Below are 21,319 nucleotides of genomic sequence, written 5' to 3'. Positions count from 1 at the left end.
CTTTTCAAACATGTTAACATCATGAAATACCAAATAAGAGAAAACAAAAAAGTCACGGAGACCAGACAATTCACAACGGAGACCAAAGAGACATGATGACCAATTGCTATTCATAATCCTTCTCTGAATTGTTGATCAAATTCTCAAAACTATGATAAAAAACATTTTTTAAAAGGTGGACAAATCCAAATACGGACCGTATCTTAGATGACTTTATTGTATGTAATAAGAATATTATGGCTATGTAAAAGAATGCCCTTGGTTCTTAGAAGAGTGACGCACCACAGTATCAGTAACTTACTTTCAAATGGACCAGGAAAAAAATATGAAATAGAAAATGAGAAACAAAGATGGGAAAAATATTAAGAAAAACTCCAGGAAGCAGGGAATCCAGAACTCGGCTATGAAAATAAAATATTATATTTGTTATACTTGTGTGATAATAGTATCTTAAAGATGTACATATTTGAAGCTTAAATCTTTAAACGAAACTTAGGTATTGATTTCTCAAATGATCTAGGCTAGGCAATTCTCTAATCTGGATACATTCATTCATACTCGCACCTGCCTTTGGATTCACCACGGGCTGCAAGGAATTTCCCGTCTCATGGGTTAATAAATATTCATTCTACAAGTCCCTCTAACTGTAAAAAGTTGATCCAGTTGAAAGCAGACTAGCATGCAGGCATTTACCAAAAACTTTCAGATTTCAGGAGTTTATTTAGCTTTTGCTGAAATTTAAAGGAATAATTTTTGCCCAACAGAAAGCTGGGCTCTCTTCTCGTTCAAGTTATCACAAGTTCCAAGGCCTGGATAGCTCATGTTTACCTTCAAAAAAGACCACCTTGGACATTTTCTGTTTTTCACAAATCAAGGAACAGCCTGCCACTTTATAGTACTAATTCTTGCAGATTGTTTTCACCATCTCCTTTTATCTTCAGCAGTGCGAGAGTGTTTTGCTTTCTCAAATCTAAGAAGCAGCATAAGCATACAGTCACCATATAATGCTCTGAATATACTGAGGAACTTGTGAGAGCAAAACAGGGTGCTTCTAGAGCCCTTATTAACATTTTTTGGTGTATTCCTCTTAAAGCTATAGATTTTTTTTTTTCTTAAACAAATTTACACATTCACATATATTAACACTTTGCAAATAATTCAGAAAGTTCAGAGACTCCTTGAATCCTACTCTTCAATCCCAGGTTCAAAACCTGAAGCCCTCAAATAAAACTTTCTGGCTCCAAGTCCCAGGTCTATACCTCTAATTTGCTGTGGACGCTGGGAAGTTACTTAACCTCTCTGGGCTTTCCATTTTATCTATAAAATATGATCCTCGCAGTACTAACCACAAAGTGTTGTGGTGAGGATTTAGAAAAAGCGCCTGGCACACAGTATGGGCTTACAAATCTGAGCTGCTGCTAGGTGCTGTCACATAGTTCCTTTTTAAAATCTTCCTGTTAAAAATCTGCCACAGCGCCTTATGCCTACAGAATGAAGTCCAAGTAAACTGTCATTAAATCTCTCTAAACTCAGATCCCAACGTACTTTTCCAGTCTTATTTTATAATGCTCTGCGCCTGCCTCTCAAGCTCCTTGCAGTATTTATTCCCTGTACTTTTCTGCCTCGGTGCCTCGCTTATGCTGTCCCCTCTCTTTGCAACTGCCCAAACCACGTCAGTCTGCCCTGCTACCTACCTGCTCCTAAATGCACCCTTTTAAGGCTCCTGTTAAATTCAAGCTCTTCCACAGCAGCGAGCAGGCTAGAAACAATCTCACCTTTCTTTGTGCTACCATAGCAGTCCCTGTAATAAGCGTACGTTTTGTCCTGTTTTACAGAAATGTGCTGCCATGTCTTTCTCTCCCACTAGACAAAAGGCCCTGTGTTCTGCTTATCTTATCTTTCCATGCTCCAAAGCCCCTGGCCCAGTTTCTTGGACATAGTAACTCCATGATAAATATTTGGTGAAATGAATGGTTAATCTGCAGGAAATAATTGAAACAGATAATATCTGAAATTGCATGTCATTTCCTCTCATATAAAATTTAACTAGCTTCTACTTTAATTAAGTCTAGCCCCTGGATATTTATATTGGGGGCCAGGGAGCGTGGCGTCCTGTAGATGTTTTCCTGAGTAGAAAAGCTCAGTTTTGTACAACAAAGCTAGTGAACAAAAGAACGGTCACCTCTTTCTATTTGTCTGAGTAGAACCTGGTATTCTGATATTCTACCCTCTTTCTTTTTTTTTACTTAAAAAGATTTTTTTTTAAAGCCTTCCTATTCTCTAATCCTCCAGACGTTTAGATTAATTCGCCCAAATACATTTACTGAACATAACATACCAGAGGCTGTGCACCAAGATGATTAGACAGACCCTGCCCTTGAAGGACTCCTACTTGTCGGGGGGACAGGCCTCTTGTCAGACACAGCAAAGGGGACGACCTGGGAGAAGGAGCAGACAACACTGGCAAAGGGAACAGCCTATGTGGAAGCCGAAAGTCCTAGCAGGAATGCGTGGCAAACAGGGCAAAGTGCAGTTTCGCTGGAGCACAGGGTGGTAAGAGACAGAAATCGGAAGTACCCAGATGGAAGCCAGATCACAAAGGAGTTTTGAATTGTATCTTCTAGGGAGAATGGAATTACAAAGCAAGCTATTGAGATGATTGAATCCATGTTCTAGAAAGGTTTTTAATCATAGCAGTGTGGCAGTGGAACTGCAGTGGAGAGAAGTTGGCAGCAGGAGTAAGAGCAAAAAAGAAAAGAAAGAAACAACCAGCTGGGCTCCATGGTGAGATGGAAGAAGGACTAAAATGCGGTTTTAGCCCTGAAGGAGTTTTCTCACTATGGTTGGTGGTCCTCCTGTTCCTCTCTCAGGCCTCAACGCTGCAACACCCTCAGTGCTACACCAGCTCCTGGACACTACTTTCTCTGACAGTTAGTAAGCGTTTACAGGAGTTAATTTAATAAATGCAGGAGACAGGAAACTGTGTAAGCTGAAGAGAAGCATCAGACTCCTCGGGTGCCCTAAAGTAGACCATCAGGCATTACCAAGCAGAACTTCTTGCTCTTTCATTCATTCATTCGTTTTAGGAGCCATTCCCTCTCTGGGGTTCCACTGTGTGTTGGCCAGTATCACCTTTCATGCCAAGGACATGGGGCTACACAAGACATTGTTCCTTTCCTCTAGGTGTTCAAAGCCTGCCGGAGGTGTTGTCATTTGCTCAACAACAGGAATGACTGACTGGGCAAGCTGTCTGTAACGGTCTTCATCCTACACAAGGCTGTTTAAAAATGTGTTCTAGATAATGGTCACAACACCAACATGTAACTCATTTTTTACCTTAAATGATTGGTTTGGTACATGAACTACAGTGCTGGACTGAAAAGGGTTCCTGCCACAATAACTGAGATCACTTTGCTGATGTTGCACAACAGATATTTGTGGATGTGCCCACTCACCAAAATTCATTTGTAACCGCCAAATCAATACAAGCAGTGTTTTCGACGGACATTCAGGCACGCACAGAGCAGCAAAACATTTGAGTGGCCCGTGAGCAGAGTCCCAGCTGAGGCAGAACAAGGCGACACCTCCTTCGTGTTTCCGATCAGCGTTCATACTACAAACGCATGTTTCTAGGGCAGAGGGCTGAAGGGCTATCTAGCGTTCCTAAGTGCAAGAGGGTTGTGATGTGCCTTGCGGAGAAAAATGGACATGTTCAATAAGCCCTGTTCAGGCATGGCTTACAGCGCTGCTGACTGTGAGTTCAATGCTAAAGAATCAACAATGTTAAATAAGATGCCTTCAAACAGAAACAAGGCTATGGAGGGCGCCTGGGTGGCTCAGTCGGTTAAGCATCTGCCTTCAGCTCCCGTCGTGATCCTGGGGTCCTAGGATCAAGTCCCCCATTGGGCTCCCTGCTCAGTGGGAAGTCTGTTTCTCCCTCTACACCTCCGCCCTGCTCATGATCTCGTGCGCTCTCATGTTCTCTCTCTCTATAGTAAATAAATAAATAAAATCTTTAAAACAACAACAAAAAAGGAAGAAGGCTATATACTGACCAACTGAGAGAATGCTGTGACAGGGGCTCACAGGAACCTAAGCTTACATACGCCCTAGGGCCCACGGTTCAGTATTCACTAATTCAGTATTTGCGGTGACTTTAGAGAACGGAACTACGACAAATAAGAATCGACTGTATTCTATCAGGTAAAGAGTACAAACAACCATACAAAACACAAGGATTTTTTTCAGCTGCACCTTCTGAGGATTCAGGAGGGCCACAAAGGGAGGAAACAGAAACCGCTTTCTGAATCCTACAACACTCTGGTAGAATTAGTGGTACTTTCTGTCCCTCCAGAATCACTCAGACACAGACTCACAGAGGTGTGAGTCTGCTGCTCTGCTGGCTGGCTAACAAGGGAAGGCCAGAGAAAGGGTCAACAGGCCAGGGGGTGCTGTGGGTCAACGTAAACAGGTGTTTAGGTGTCACTAATTTCTGTTGGGAGAAGTCTTACATTTGAAGATCTGCTGTTCCTCGAAGGCGATTTATTTCCTGCTTGATGCTTGTTGTTTTGTTTTGTTTTTTTCACTCTCCTAACAACAAAGGAGTCTCCATCTGGGTGCAAGGCTTCAGAAACGGGACCTCACTCAGAACCTGTTCTGACTCTGAAGAACCAAAAAAGCCCCCTTCTCTAAGCAAATAATCCATTTATTAATTGCTAAAAATTTACAAATTGCAAGACACTATAAATCCACAAATCATCTGAAACTCCTGCGAATGCCGCAGGATTCACATTTCCCTTTCTAAAAGCTACTCCCCTCAAGCAGGAAACAACTTCCGGACACCGGTGTATTGGAAGCTGGCGTCCCGGCTCCAGAAATTCCATGCATTAAAACCAGAAGCATTCATGGAGAGTTCCATCCTGTGTCTCCCTCTCTCCCAAGGTTGACATCGTGTTTATTTGTTAAACAAAACAGTCATCCAAGTTCAGACCTATTGAAAAGCTTCCAAGCAAGATGAGAGGCCAAGGCAAGGAGGAGGAACAGCTAATCAGAAATCAAGGGCAGGAAAAGCTGGACCCAAAATAAATATAGTACAAAATGCCCAGAATAGCCCAGAAGACAGCTGATGACCTTTTCTTCTAAAATCTCTTAATATCACAGTATCAAATAGCTTATGTATCTAAAACCAAGCTCAGAACTACTACCTCAAAGGTAGGGAATAAAATAAAAACAAACATAAAAATAGGAAAAGCTGATGGTACAGTGACAATCTGTGTTTTGAAATACAAACTAAAACACAGAAGACAAATATAATTAATGCATGGGACTGACGAGTTAGTCGAGTTAGTCGTTGGTGCGAGATAACGGTAATGGTCATAGAAGTTGTCGAGGCTATCTCGAGCTCTGAAAGCTACCATAATTGCTCAAGAGATAGCATGTTTTATTTTTTGCCTAAAGGCTAATGGGTCCTGCTACAACGGCTGTAAATTACCGCACCCCTAATTGAAGTCTCCTCTTGATTGAACAAGCTCTGGGCTGTGACTTGTCAAGTAGAGGGCAGCATCCTGGTATTCAAGGAACACAGAACACACCCTGGGGACACAGCCTCACTTCTTTGATTATGATGCACAAAACCTTGAGCTATGGCTAAATAATAGATTTAAGAACTGCTGAAATCCCTTCTCCCACATCCTTGCTCCCTAAGCCATGGAGAGCCTTGGCTGATTGAAATTCTGGTGCCAAGAACCATCCTTTTCCAAAAAATGCCATAATATTAACCCATAGATTTACTACATGAGAGTCAAAGTTCCCCTGGACCCTCTTCCTTCTTAAAAAACTGCTGAGACTAAACGCCTAAGTACCATCAGAAGTGCTAAGTGCTGGGGCGCCTGGGTGGCACAGTTGTTAAGCGTCTGCCTTCGGCTCAGGGTGTGATCCCGGTGTTCTGGGATCGAGCCCCACATCAGGCTCCTTCGCTGGGAACCTGCTTCTTCCTCTCCCACCGCCCCCCCACACTTGTGTTCCCTCTCTCGCTGGCTGTCTCTGTCAAATAAATAAATAAAATCTTTAAAAAAAAAAAAAGAAGTGCTAAGTGCTTCTAATTAAATACATACATGCATAGCGCTTGAAAGAAAAAACACCACCTGTCCAGTTAGGGAGCCAAGGGCATGCGTGCACACCCACCCTCCACATATTTTGATTATTTATTTGCTAAATGTGTAAACATTTCCTCTCTCTCTGTCTACAGTTGCACCCTTGCATATCTGTATCAAGAAGAAAAAAAAAATCAAAATCACTGGCTGCCAGTTTCCTAAGGGGTGGGGAGAAAACAAAGCAACTGAGAATAAAAAGACCGCTATGGCTTTGGCCCAGTGGAGCAAATAGCTGCAAGCAGCCCTCAAACTCCATCCACACCCTCACACACAAAGGAAGCATCTGCCTAAAGGCAGAGTTCTAAGAGCCCAACCACACCTCCCTTTGATTGTAAAAGAGATCCTCGATACTTGGTAGAAGAGGAAGAGATTACTAGAGGGGGAAAAAATGGAAATAGAAATCTTTTGTAAGTTTCCTAAGGGAAAGAAACTCATTTCCGTATTGCCTCAAGTCATAATGAACCAAGAAAGCTCAAGACAAAGCACCTATGTGACACGATTCCAGGTAAGATCACCAACCCCCAGCAGCACTTTGAGAATTTGTAGTAGGAATTAGAGTAGGGAATGTTTGGTCCACAAAAGGCAATCCGGAGATAGAAAACTTCAACCCCCATATGATAATTCAAGTGTAAAAGCTTACCAGGCTAGGGACAAAGAAGGCACAAAGGAGCTGAGCTATGGGGGTTGCTTTTCTCTGGGACATCATTATTTCAGTGGCTACAAAACGCCTGCTCAAAACCACCACAGGAGGGGTGCCTGGGTGGCTCGGTGGGTTAAACGTCTGCCTTTAGCTCAGGTCATGATCTCAGGGTCCTGGGATCAAGTCCTGCATTGGGCTCCTTGCTCAGCAGGGAGTCTGTTTCCCCCCTCCATCACTCCCCTCTGTTCATGCTCATTCTCTCTCTCCTTCTCTCTCACATAAAATCTAAAAACACAAAAAAACAAAAACAACACTACATGACAAGGTGGACTGATTACGTAAGCAGGCCTGACTAATGACCTGCACCGTCCCATGGCCTTCCTCAGCCTGAAGAACACAAGGCAGCAACAAAGCCAGACCAGAGGCCCCACCTCATTCTTGTGCCTGGTCCACTCAGCCTCCAAAGCAGTAGAACCAGACAGCTTTCGCCGCCACCACCACCCCTGATCTCCAGAACCATGAACACAATGGAGAGACAAGGGTGTCGCCTGTGCTCTGGGGCAAATGCTATTTCTTCTGTTTGCCAGCTGCCAGAACATCTCAGTGACTGGAAGTACAAACATCCCAAAGTTTTTAGTTTATTTCTCCCCTATATGTCCTCCTGCATCAGCATCATGTAGATACCCACGGGTATAAGAGGATACAGGTCAGAACTTAGAAGTTACAATTAAGTAATAACACAATTCGGTATTTATTCTTATTTTATTAATTCAGTGTCATTCCTATGACAATTATAAAATGTTTTTAAATTAATGTTTGCTTTGATGTCTGGAACAACAAAACAAATCCAGGTTTGGGGGGGTAGGACACTCCCAACTGTGTCATGTGGGAAGTGAGAATTTAAACAGAGATAGGCGAAAAGGCCAAACACAGCTTTCGCAATCCAGCTATGCCATTTATTTAAATACATTTATTTATGTAGCTTATATATAAATATACACACCCTTTAATGAACAGAGCAGGTATTTTAGAGCTCATTAAAGCAAACGTTGGCGTGAAAATAAATCTAGATACACTCATAGAGCCTTAAATCAGTCACAACACTCCAGTCATTTTTTATCTGCTGCGGACATTATTTTGTGAACTTAAGTCCTAGCTTGAAACCACTCCTTCACCCACTTTCCTAAGTACCAAAATCTGCAGTTAAAGGAACTTCTGGCTTGGAATGAACTTGTGAAAGAATCTAGCATTTAAGAAAAATGCAAACACACCCAAAACTAGGTATTACATTTAGAGAATTCACAGAACCCTGCTCTGCCTCAAAATGCCAATATAAATTAGCTTCCCGATTTTGTAGATGAAGAAACTAAGGCCCAGGGTAAATGATATTGCAGAAGTACCATAGTTAGGAGAAAAGTCAGAACTAGAATTTCAGAGTCTTGGGTAAAATGTTCTCTTTGCTCAAGTCACTCTAAAAGTTTTCTTTTCAGAACACTAGATTTTTCACTTGTTTGATCATAACCTCACTGAGGGCAAAATCAAGCTTAATCTACACCACATGCCCTAATTGCTAGCTCAGAATCACTAACAGGTGAAAAGATTCACCAACCCCACCAGTTAGGATGGGTCCCTATACTGGGTGTGGTGGTGTGTAGTAAATCACCCACAGAGGGCACCTGGGTGGCTCAGTCAGGTAAGCGTCTACCTTGGGCTCAGGTTGGGATGAGTCCTGCCTCGGGCTCCTTGCTTCCCAGGGAGTCTGCTTCTCCCTCTGCCCCTCCTCCCACTCGTTCTGTTCTCTCAATCTCTCTCTCTCTTTTAAACAAAATAAATAAAATCTAAAAAAAAATAAGTAAATCACCCACAGAGCCTCCCACCAAAGCCCCCCAGAAATAAGGACACTTGTTTGCAAAAAGCTTGGAAAGAACTGAGTCAATTCTTCTCAAACAAAATTATGATTTTTCTTTGTGCAAAATGACCCGACTTCCCCCTGACTCTCAGCTCCACCGGCCTCTTCTTGAACTAACCGAGTAAAGCAGTTCCAACAACCAAGAGTGTCTTCACTGACTCACCCTGGGGAGGGACCAGCCAAAAACACATGGACAAATGCTTGCTTTCATCTTCCCTCTGATTTCAGTTTAAGGCGAGGCAAGTAGGAAACAATTTATTAGTTTTCACCATACTTAAAAAATAAACTAGTCTTATATTAAAAAAAAAAATACCTGAGAACACCTATAAAGTATCAGATACAGAGTCAAACAGGCAACATCCACCATAATAAGATTCAGAAAAATAGTAAGAATAACAACCATTTATTTTTAGTGTGAATGCAGCTCACCCAAAAGCACACTGCTGATACTACTGCAGCCAATTGTCCCAGCAAACCTATCAGGTTGGCACATGAATGTCCCTGTTTCACAGATGAGAAGCTAATCCGGAGAGATCATGGTGAAAGAAGGTGGTGGAGCTGTGACCTCAACCCAGAATGGTCACACAGCAGGGCCCCCAGTTTTGTTTGATGTGCTTGCAAATTTGTTTGAAAATACATTTTTGTTTGAAAATACATTTTTCCCCCCAGTTTGGTCATTCTACTGATTAAGTCCATCTTGGCTCAAGATTCATACATTAGGGACTGGTTTTTCCAAGCTTCCTTAAGAGAAAATTTGACTTAAAAAGGAATTTGACAAAATCAGAATAAATTCGTTCAGAAAATGCTTTGAGAGCTCCTTCTGAGATTCAGCCTGCCTGCCTAGATCAATATTTATTTCTTTTTTCATCTCCTCAAACTCTTTAGGTCTCACAGCAGAGAGAGAGGATNTCTGAGATTCAGCCTGCCTGCCTAGATCAATATTTATTTCTTTTTTCATCTCCTCAAACTCTTTAGGTCTCACAGCAGAGAGGAGNGCCTGCCTAGATCAATATTTATTTCTTTTTTCATCTCCTCAAACTCTTTAGGTCTCACAGCAGAGAGAGAGGATATGAATTTCCCCTAGATTGTCAGTTTTCCCGGCTCTTAATCTGGCTGACGAGATATCCTAATGATTTCCAGGGTAGCCCAGACGTCTCTCTCTTCTGGATTTAGTTTCTCTTCCTCTCTGTAACCCCTTCCTGTATCCAGCCTGAGCCCTTGCTCCTCGGGGAGCAAGCCTTTCAACACCACACACACAGCAGAGAAGCTTCCACCTGGCCACACCCTCGAGAGCAATCTGCAAACACATCTTCATCTGTTCCTGACTAGCATGCTCAGACCGTCCGGCTGAGGCAGACAAATCACCTAAAATCAACGTGTCTGCTTTCAAAGACATATACTTAGTCCAACATCCCTCCCCAGATCTGCAGGATCTAAATTACCGAGTAGTCCCTGAACAAACAAAATACAATCATCACCAAAAGACAGGCACAAAAATACTCACTGAAGCACTATTTGTTATTCATCCAAACTGGATAACTACAGAAATGTCCAGCAACCATAAAACAGATCTATAACTGAATATTGTGACAGCACGGAGAAGGGAAAAAAACAACTATAAATATTATAGATAAATTTCACAAATATGAAAAATAAGCCATACACAAAAGAATATATAGTACATGTCTATTCACAAGAATTTCTTAAACAGGCAAAACTAATCGATCGGTAATTCGCAGGGACCTTAGAAGAGGCGGGTTCTGGGGTGCTGGCAATTTTCCACGAATCTCGGTGTTGTTACAGAGGTGTGCCCACTTTGTGACAATTATTCCATCAAGCCATCCACTTACGATTTGTGCACTTTCCTCCGTATTTCCATAAAAAGCCTACTGAAAGAGACCTTGGAGAACACCTGGTCTGCTCTCCTCAGCTGGCATAAGTAAAAGTAATTGTTTCCCGTGGATGTTAAATTATCTCAAGGACACACAGGAAACCCATGGAAGGGCTGGGACTGGACATTTTATCTCTTAATTCCCCATCCAAGCGCCAAAGCTACCTCTCAAATGTGGGAGGATGTTTCTCTAATTTCCTTCCTTGTTGTGACTACAGCCAAGGTTTAGAAGGATTACGATCCTATTCCTATTAAGAATACAACTCAGAAGGTTCCAGTCTCCTACCAAAAGCAGGGCCAGGAAGAGCATTTTAAACACCACTTAGGATGTGGCCAGTCAGAAAAAGGCGGTGCCATGGTCTCACACTCTAGGTTTTGCTGCTTACCAGTTGTGTGACCGTCAGCACACTCCCTACCTTTCTCTGAACCTCAATATCCTCGCATAGATCCCTGAAATATTAATGCCTACCTTGCAAGGTTGCCATGACAATAATACAAGGCGTCAGAGCAGTGTCTGGCACTGTTGCAAACACTCAGAAAAGGTATTTGTTGAATAAATACTGATTGACACGAATGAGTCAAGCACTTGTCACTTAGCAGTTGCTCAGTAAATAGTTAAGTGTTATTATTACTGGACAAGAGTAGCAAGAGGAAGGGAGTAAATGAGCTTATGTGAAAACATCTCATTTTTCTAAGCCCATAGGGTCATTAATGGGTTGACCCAATTCTGACTTTGATGTGGCACTGAAACGGTCTGTGGGACTAAGAGCAATAAAGGATTTGAGAAGAGGGCGGTGCTTTTCATGTGCTACCAGATCTGTGTTTTCCTTCTCGATGCCAAATAGATTTGCTGACTACCACAATCCGTCGAAATTCTACAGTCACCTGTATTAGTCATAGTACTTCGAGAATTGAAAGACTTTTTGGCGGGCGGCGGGGGGGGGGGTCATCAATTTTCATAGACTTAATGAGTGGACCACCATAGTCACGTAACTTTACTACCGGGAAAATATTTACACACAGAATATACAGAAAGGTAATTGCAGGCTTTAAAGATGTCAGAAATAAACCACGGAGAGGAGAAAGTTTACTCACATTTTAAAAACCAAGTCTAATGCTGATTTTTTTTCTTCAGCTTTTCAAACCTTCCACGTACTTATTAGCCAACTGGTCCATAAAATTCTTTTATACTGAAAAGAAATATAAAGAAGATTAATTAAAACTAACTTCAAATTAGAGCACACCAGAAAATAAATTAATCCTATAGACGATAAATTATTCTATAAGCAACAAAGAACATCAAATGAGGTAACACATGTAATTAAAAAAAAGAAAATGTGGGGCACCTGGGTGGCCCAGTCGGTTAAGTGTCTGCCTTCGGCTCAGGTCACAATCCCAGGGTTCTGGGATCGAGCCCTGAATCGGGCTCTCTGCTCAGTGGGGAGTCTGCCTCTCCCCCTCCCTCTGCCTGCCGCTCCCCCTGCTTGTGTGCGTGCTTTCTCTCTCTCTCTCTCTCTCCTCTCTCAAATGAATAAAATCTTTAAGAATTAAAAAGAAAAAAATAAAAATAATAAAAAGAAAATTTGTTAAGCACCAACAGATTTAACTAACTTCCTTCTAGTTATCTTTCTTTCCTTCTTCCCCCTTCTTCTCCTCTCCCCTTCCCCCAGCACTCCCTTCTTCTCTTTCTTCCTTAGTTTCCAGTTTCTGGACAACCTCAAATATTCCTTGAAGCCTCAGTTTCAGGAGAAAACCACCATCATTCCTTTTTATAACACAAAGTACCTGCCACATGTTAGGCATCCTAAGAATATTTGTTGAGGGGAAATCAATAAAAAGTATCAATATGCAGACAATACGGTAGAAACATATATACCCTGTGCTCTAGACTTGCGACTAGGCTTGATCGATCTTGCGACTAGGCTTGATCGATTTCCTTATCTCTTGTAAATAACATATACTCAGAAAAAAAAAAATCCCAGTACTATAGGTATGGGCATGTATATCCTCACCATTACAGTACTAAAATATATTTTGGTAGTAAAGGAACATTTAGGTATAGAAGTTTCTTTTGAGGTGCTCATTATTCAAAAACCTCGTAAGTACCTCCATCTAAACAAGAAAGCAAAGTATCTCCAAGTTAAATGCTGGAGCTGCTACAGCACATGAGGCTATCAAAGGTACACACAGTCAGAGCCAGTCCCAGGGAAAATTATGAGGTAGCAGCATGGCCCCTTCCTCCTTTTGTCTGCCCTTCTGAGGAGTCAGTGAGGCCCAGATGTTTAATTAAGGAAAGAAGCAATAGGATCAGCTCGAAGGTTCAAACGGCTTAATGGAAATCTTTCCTGAGGACATTTTCATTTGAAAAAGAGCTTAAAAAGAGGCAGGTGCTTAACACAGAAATAAAATGCACTACTGACAATGGAAGTTCAGGCATTAATGGGGGGTAGAATGTCTTAAATCTCTCAACTCAGGTAAGCAGCTGTCCATTTGGTCGTCCCTACAGTTGGCTTCATATATAACCTATACAGACATACCGATCCGGGTGAACTTTAAGCAAGCCCAATTTTAAGACTAGTGTGTGCTCCAAAAATAAACAGTTATATTCAACAACAGCTTTCAAAGCGAGTGTGTAGGAACCCTATTCCACAGGTGCTTCTGAGAACGGAGGCAGGAGTGAACGATGCGGGACAGTCAGCACAGCAATTTCACTCTTGTCCGTGTTAGACTTGGATCCAAGATTTGGAGAGGTGGTTTCCTTGAGCGCTCATTAAAGGGTTGAAATTAACGATTACATTAACAGCACAGAAATTCCAATGAGTTTATAACAAAACTGATTTAGAACAATAATCACAACAAAATCCAACCACCATTTCTAGCAGGGCCTTTGTGGGGGAATGTGATCCGGCCGGGGTCCCAGAGCATAGGTCAAATGGGTCTGAATAGGCGGGAGCCTAGCCTGTGCCTTCATCTGCTCTGGAGCTAACAGCAGAAAGAAGGACGCCAACATTGCCAGCAGGAAAGGACCAACAGGGAGGGGACAAGACTAAGATGGGGAGAGCCTGATGATATTCTGGAGGTGGGGAAAGAGGGACCTCCGCAGGGAGCAAGACACCGCACGTTTCTGTGAGTCAATTACATCCCCAGGCCCCTTCCCAATCCCCATCAGCCTCCTTGCTGGAAATTATATGTGCAAGGTTTAGATGTCACACAGGTCAGGGCCTATAGGATACAAATGAGGACGGAGAAAATCACCGGAATGTTTTAAAGAGAAGAAAAAATATATACCTATATTCCATAAAACCCAATTCTAAGCATGTGCAAAAAACAAATATTAAAGATTTGTAAGAAAGTGTTGCCTGAACTTGCTCCAGAGGAATCCATTCAATTGAGAAGCACCGAGTATTTTCAATCCCTCCCTTAGCACAGAGCTCTGATTATCTGACCCAACCAAGACTGAATACATAAAAACATTTATAAACATGAACTATTAGATTTTTTGAGTTTCCAGCATGAGCCTTGTTTAAGTTAGTCAAAGATGTCCTTTGTTATACAGTTCTGATCAAATGCAAGAGACTTTAGTCATTTCCTCAGAAACAGACGTAAGCTATAAATATGAACCAACCAACACAGCCATTCACAAAAAGGTTCGCTGACAAGTTTAATTTAAAAAGAACACTTTATTAAAATGAAAAGTAAGCCACAAAAAAAATCCAAACCCATGCAAACAACATTCCTAGCAGAAAAACCTGTTGTGTAATGACAAGGATAATTACAAATAGCCTGTTATTTGACTCACGCATTTTTCCTACACAAAAATTAACAAAAAAGTCTGTATTTACACTTTTTTTTTTTTGAGATTTTATTTATTTATTTGACACAGAGAGAGAGAGAGAGAGCGTGCACCAGAGAGTACAAGCAGGGCAAACAGCAGAGGGAGCAGGAGAAGCAGGCTTCCCGCTGAGCAGGGACCCCCCCCCAATTCAGGGCTCTATCCCAAGACCCTTAGATCATGACCTGAGCTAAAGGCAGACGCTTAACCGACTGAGCCATCCAGGCGTCCCTGTATTTGTGTTTATTTAATTAAACTACCCTTAGCGTCTTGCCCAAATCAGATTTCAAATTCTAAGATTAATCCTGCAACCCATTAAGTGACTTCTGTATGTCCCTTTGAGATGGGAAAACACATTTATTACTATGTTTATTTTCTAAATCCCTTTGATCTTCTAAAGCATGACCATCATAAATGATAATAACGTGTCAGACATAATCATTTGGAGGAAAGTTATTGTTTATTATAATAATACCCATTTCATACTCTAAATTGAATCCAGGGGCACCTAGGTGGCTCAGTCGGTTGGGCATGTGGGAGTCTGGGCGTCTGCCTTCTGCTCAGGCCATGATCCAGGTCCCGGGACAAGCCCCATGTCCAGCTCCCTACTTAGCGGAGAGCCTGCTTCTCCCTCTCCCTCTGCCCCTCCCTTCTGCTCAGGCGCTGGGGCACTCCCACATGCACGCTCACTCTCTCTCTTTAATGAATAAGTAAAAAATCTTTAAAAAGACAAAGCGAAAAAAAAAAAACTAGATGGAATCCCAAGTCTCTATTCAGGTATAACTTAAGCATCTGAGCAGAGGTTGCAAATGCACTCAGCAACCTGTTTTTGTAAATAAAGTTTTATTGGAACCCAGCCATTCCTATTCATTTACATATTATCTATAGCTGCTTTTACAGGGCACAATGAGGGTTGAGTAGCTGCAGAAGAGACTCTACATCCTGCAAAGTATAAAATATTTATTAACTGATCAGTCCCTTTAAGAAAAAGTTTCCTGACCTCTGGTCTCTCTGTCAGCAGAGCATAGCTGACCGGTTAAATACACTCACAGTTGACTAAATGTTGAAATAAACACTAATCCTGGTTTAGTCATCTTGTTGGATAATTACCTAAGTCACTTAACCTTTAGCTGATTTAATTTACTCATTTATAATACAATAATAGATAATATTTATTGGGAACTTATGTACCAGAAACTATTCTAAAGGTTCTATTTTTAATAAATGAACAATGCATTCATTTAATTCTGGCAAAGATGCAGTAAGAAAAGTAAATGATTATCCCTACATTACAGATGAAGAAACTGAGGCAGAGTGGTTAAATAACTTGCCCAAGGTCACACTGCTATTAAGTGGGAAAAACAGGATCGGAACTCAGGCAACCTGGGTCCAGAGCTGGTATTATTCATCTCTGTGCTATACTGACAATACTTTTAATTGTATAAAAGTAACAGATAATAAGAAGAAATCTCAAAAGGTGTGTAGGTTAGAAATGTTAAGGAGAGGTAGTAAAGTATACCTCTGCACAGTTTAGATAAAGTACCTAGAGTAAGAATATAAATGGACTTCCGTAAGATTTGCAAGACTCTTCTGATTCTAAAATTAGAGCTTACCCTGGGGTATGAGGAACATAAAGGTCCACAATACTCTGCTTTTTACCAAAGAAATCAAAGAATCAAACTAACTAACCAATGTCTATCTTTCCCTTGGCAAGTTAAAGCCACTTTGGGACCTTCAGAAAGCCTTCAGGATAAAGATTTACCAGGGACCCAAAATCTTCCAAATTTGTTCCCATCTAGTCTTATCCTCTGCCTGGTTTCCATCTGGGAAAAGGCTGAGCGAGCATCCACATAAATTATGGAAAGACTTCTTCACAGCTTGGCAAGAATAACTCTATCCAAATACCAATCGCTGCATGGTTCAGGAAGACGTCCCTTGCTGAATCATCCCCACCACTTCCTGAAGTTCTCCAGGATGTCTGGAGGAAATGTGTCACCTAAATGTGACCCAGTACTCTTTTGGATTGAAAGGCAGGTTTATATAATCCAAAAAAACTAAGGGGAAAATATACTGCTAGGTTACTCATCACCAACTTCCCATTTAGATAGAGATGGTCTTAACCTTCTTTTCAGTCAATCTAGTCTTTCATTAGCTTGTAATGTCTGGAGAGTCAAGTCCAAATCTTTGACTTTGACATTTAACGCCTTCCTCATCTTATCCCTTAGCTACTTTTCCAATCTTACCTCCTTTTTTTTTTTTTGAGATTTTATGTATGTGACAGAGTGAGAGAGAGAGAGAGAGAGAGAGAGCGCAGCAGAGGGAGAGGGAGAAGCAGACTCCCCACTGAGCAGGGAGTCCGATGCGGGACTGGATCCCAGGACCCTGAGATCATGACCTGAGCTGAAGGCAAACGCTTAACTGATTGAGCCACCCAGGGGTCCCCAATCTTACCTCCTTTTATTTTTGGTTTTTCATGTAACAAGGAGAGCCTGCTTCTCCTTCACGCATCACCTCCACTCCTGCTTCTGAGCCACACTCATTCTGTACTCCATTTTCTCTTCTACTCTCAGCACCACACCCAGCACATAGGCCAAATTTCTGTGCTCAGTATTGTGGGATATAATTTGTACTTCCTGTGAGGACTGGATCCTCACAATCCCTCAGGGGAAAGAGGTACACAAAAGACTAAATAAAGTTGTATAATTAAAGACGTGAAAGTGCTACAGGACATAGATTACAGGATCTAAAAAGACTTGAGAGAGAGGCCATCACTGAGGTGGACCTTGAAGGAAGGGGGAAGCAGAAAGAGTGGTTGAGTTTATAAAGTTGGAGGGGTAACCATATGGGATAAAGGTTTACATCACACACTTCAGAGCCAGATAGGCACAAGTCCAAAATCGTGGCTCCCTCTGACTGGAAACAGAGTGTGTAGGAGTTTCGATCAAGTAAGTGAGGTTGACGCCTAACCATGCTCCAAACCATATTTGTATCCAGTCCTCACGTCTTGCTCAAATAATTAAGCCTTTCGTGTTATGTCCCTATGGAGTCTTCCCCTTCTCTCATTGCCAACAAGATTTAGTGTTTCGATCTATTCATTAATTTGGGCATTTAATCACATATTGATTTCCACTGTTCAAATATTCCAGAAGTATGTTTGCTTTCTCAATAAGACTTTGTTATCAAAGAATGGATTCTTTCAAACAGACACTGGGCATTTTCAAATTTTAGGTTCAAGGTCCCTGACAAGTAGTGCTAGTTGAGCTGAGAAGCAATTTAAATGATAAGCGTGGGCTGTCTGGTGAGTTCCGTGGGACCCAGCCAACCACAAACATCTGTATTCCAACACAGTTTCGTGTTCTGCCTATCCAGTAACTCGTATGAACAGACATAAAACTTATTTCTTTCTGGGATGGTCAGAAAAAAGCTCACGGCTGTGGCTAATGATCGAAGTAAAGATCAATCAAGTTAAGCAGTACAAGAAAGTGAAGGCTCTTAGCCAAAAAAACAGACATTAGAGAGTTGAAGAAATTACATGTTATAGTATATTTGCCAATCTGAGGTTGGACAAATGGCTTGGAATTCATCTCTTATGCTTTAAAAGGGTTCAGCGTACAGAGTACTGTGTTCTCACAATACCAAGCACCATGAGGTAAATACTAGCCGAAAGGATAATCTTATAATCTCTGATGTCCCGAAGTCCTCAGTGAACCCATTTTCTAAGCCAAAATCAAATTCAAAGTAGTCAAATTTCCCTCAAGGTTCCGAAATCTTAGTATTTGCAATGTCTACTGACATATTACATCAAACAAAGCCCACATGGCTTTAAATTAACATGTTGCTTCACAATCATATTTGTAGTGTTTAGTAATGGCTTGCCTTTTTTTTTTTTTTAAACTGTAACGTTTTCACGCACAGCTTTCTTTGCCAATGCTGGCAAATTATTTTTTATTTCCCAGAGAAAGATTCTAATTCAAAGATCCTAAGCAATTTGGGGATTTAAAAGTTGTTATTCTTTCAAAGTTTGACTGAATCGATTGAAATGATTAAGGCTTGCTGCAAAGTTTTATATAAAAATAAACATGCACAGTTGCGTGCGACACGGGACAGTGGGGTGGGGGTGAGGGAATGAACAGGGCTCGGTTTCCTAACACACCAATTTCCTTTGTGGCAAACACTTCATGGGCTATCATGAAAATTTTATAGAACAATGTACTCAAACTTTAAAAAACAAATACTATGAGCTACAATGTAAAGTTTACCTAAGAATATATTTTGAACAGTTGATTTCAATTAAATTTTGGGCAAGAACTTTAGAGTAGGCATTCCCGTTATTTACACATTTCTTGGAGCACAGGCATACTTTTGTAGAAATTGGAGACTGATGACTACAGTCGTTTATGACCTCAGAGGGAAAAATATTCTCTAATCGTTCTTAAATATGTTCTATCTCTATTGAAAGTGTACGAGAAACAATTGCACCGGCCCTAAAATCTTGGCTTTCATACCCAAGAAATCTTGTAGAACCAAGTCCTTCCACCTATATCATTAGCTAATGTGTTACTGCAAATATCACCCAAAAAATATGAAGCCAAACCACTCTGATCCCACAAGCATTCTGAAAAAGCGTTCTGAACTAATGTGAAATTTGGATAGTAATTGTTTGAATACAAACAATGACTTCAGTCCATTGGTATATAACATTTTATCATGGTAACTGAACTCTGTGAACCAACATGCCCCACAGAGCTCATCATAGCTCTGGAAAGTGGGTTGGCTTTTTATGAACTCTGTCTTTGCTGACCTAGCAGAACAGCAGAGACTCTTCCCCTTAAACTGTCCCACACAGAATACATTTATTTTCATTGTCAGACTAGGACCATGATCTCTGCATCATATGTGTTTTAGAAAGAAATACGTATGGGTTGACTGAATTATTTCTTAAGGATTAAGCTAGTGAATTACAAGAAATTATAAAAAAATTCTCTCTCTTCTCTTTGCCCCTCTTTCTTATTTTAACAGGCCAAATGGAAAGATGCTTTCTTCGAGGGGAGAAGGGCATGGGCACTGATCATCAAAAGTCTTAAAAATCTAATAGCCTTTGACACGGCATTCTAGATTAATTAAACTAAAGTAAATAACTGCACAAATGAGCAAATGATTTATATATATACAATTTTCACAATGTTATTTATAAGAAAAAAATGAAAACAAGCTAAATGTCTAACAATAGTGCCACTGAGGTCCATCCATTAGACGACTCTTAAGCTGGCCAAGGATGCCAAGGTGAGTACCAATGGTTACTAACACTGAAGGACATTCATGATCTATTTATTGAGCCCCTTTTTTTGTAAATACATACATAAGGTAAAAAGTCTATGGTTTTGAACACTTTCTTCTTCATCCTTGAGCCGAGAGCAGTCTATCAGTCCACATCTTTATTAGGGATGGAGGAAGAGGTATACACACGCTTTCCCCTCTCTCACTCCCAGGATCTGTCCAGGTCTCCTACCCTCCTCTGAGATATGAGATCATACTCCAACATGTTCGCAGTGGAGTTCTCTGTATGGCGGAATTTCAGATGAATGTGGTTTTATTTTCCTTTTTGCTTATCTGTATTTTATAATTTTATAATAAAGATTATTTTGCCAAAGGGAGCAGAGCATGATGACTAAGGGTATAGACTATGGGAAAGATAAGCCTGGGTTTTAATATGCCGAGTCCATAATTTTTGGCTATATGATCGATTACTTAACCTAAGTTTCCCATCCAACAAATGGGCAAAATAATATTATAGCCATCTTTTTATTAGAGAAGTTAATATAAACTCCATATTGGATAAAGGAAATGATTATTATGTATTATGTAAAATACAAACTTCAGTGTTTACACTTTTTTAAAAGATTTGAGAGAGAGAGGGAGTATGCATGCGTATGCACGTGAGCAGGGCAAGGGGGAAAGGGAGAGAGGGAATGTCAAACAGACTCCCAAGTGAGCATAGAGCCCAAAGCAGGGCTCGATCCCACCACCCCGACACCACGACTGAAGCGGAAACCAAGAGTCGGACACTCAACTAACTGCTCCACCCAAGTGCCCTGAAGTATTTACACCTGTAAGAAAAACAAATCCAAACCCCAATCTCACAGAAGAAACAAAAATAAATAAAAACGTGGGACACATTGTATTTGCAATGGTAACAAAAAATGCATATTTAGCAGCCCTGAATTACCATTTTACATATACCAAAACAAACAAAAATCCCTAATACAGTTTCAATGTTGAAGTGAAATTGCTGGTCTTTCATTGTTAGCATTATGTTTCATATGAATCTTTTAGGAAAGCATTTAGGCTTTATTAGAGTAAGAGTTAGTAATTCCTCCAATGAATTTATCTGCGGGGAAATAATGTGCCTAAAGCAAAAACTAATATGCAAAAATGTGTTCATGATAGAATCCTAAATAACAGTAACTAACTGGAAATAATATCCACTGTTAGAGGAATGGTGAATGGTTTAATTCATCCTGGCATGTCAAAGCAACAAAATTAGGAAACCATCCAGATTGTCATACTGAAGACCATGGAGAAACAAAATAGTCTGATACACTTCCAAGCGAAAACAACATTATTCAAAATTTCTNAAAATTAGGAAACCATCCAGATTGTCATACTGAAGACCATGGAGAAACAAAATAGTCTGATACACTTCCAAGCGAAAACAACATTATTCAAAATTTCTATACTCTATCCCTATATAAAAGATATGGNTTCAAAATTTCTATACCTACACATAGGAATAACTGAGATGAGGAGAAATGTGTGGGGAATAGGGAGGAGAGGCTTCTAGACTGAGGAGCTATGAGTTCAAAAGGAGAGTAGTGGCCCAACATGGAGCCCTCGG

General features: G+C 40.9%; 1 protein-coding gene across 4 annotated transcripts in view; it reads right to left on the bottom strand.

The window, feature by feature from the left end:
* PPFIBP1 (PPFIA binding protein 1) overlaps positions 1–21,319 on the bottom strand; it is a 193,313-nt gene that overhangs the window by 107,845 nt on the left and 64,149 nt on the right. For 3 of the 4 annotated variants that reach the window (XM_034645934.1, XM_034645936.1, XM_034645933.1), the window contains one exon: positions 11,688–11,782. The exons of the other annotated variant lie outside the window; for it this stretch is intronic. The gene's annotated coding sequence lies outside the window, so the exon portion shown is untranslated. The remainder of the gene's footprint in view (positions 1–11,687; positions 11,783–21,319) is intronic. 4 annotated transcript variants of the gene reach the window in all.

Source organism: Ailuropoda melanoleuca, chromosome 16 (genome assembly GCF_002007445.2).
Source record: "Ailuropoda melanoleuca isolate Jingjing chromosome 16, ASM200744v2, whole genome shotgun sequence".
Taxonomy (NCBI): domain Eukaryota; kingdom Metazoa; phylum Chordata; class Mammalia; order Carnivora; family Ursidae; genus Ailuropoda; species Ailuropoda melanoleuca.
Note: the sequence above shows the minus strand (reverse complement) of the source record. Positions and strands in the feature narration are given on the sequence as shown.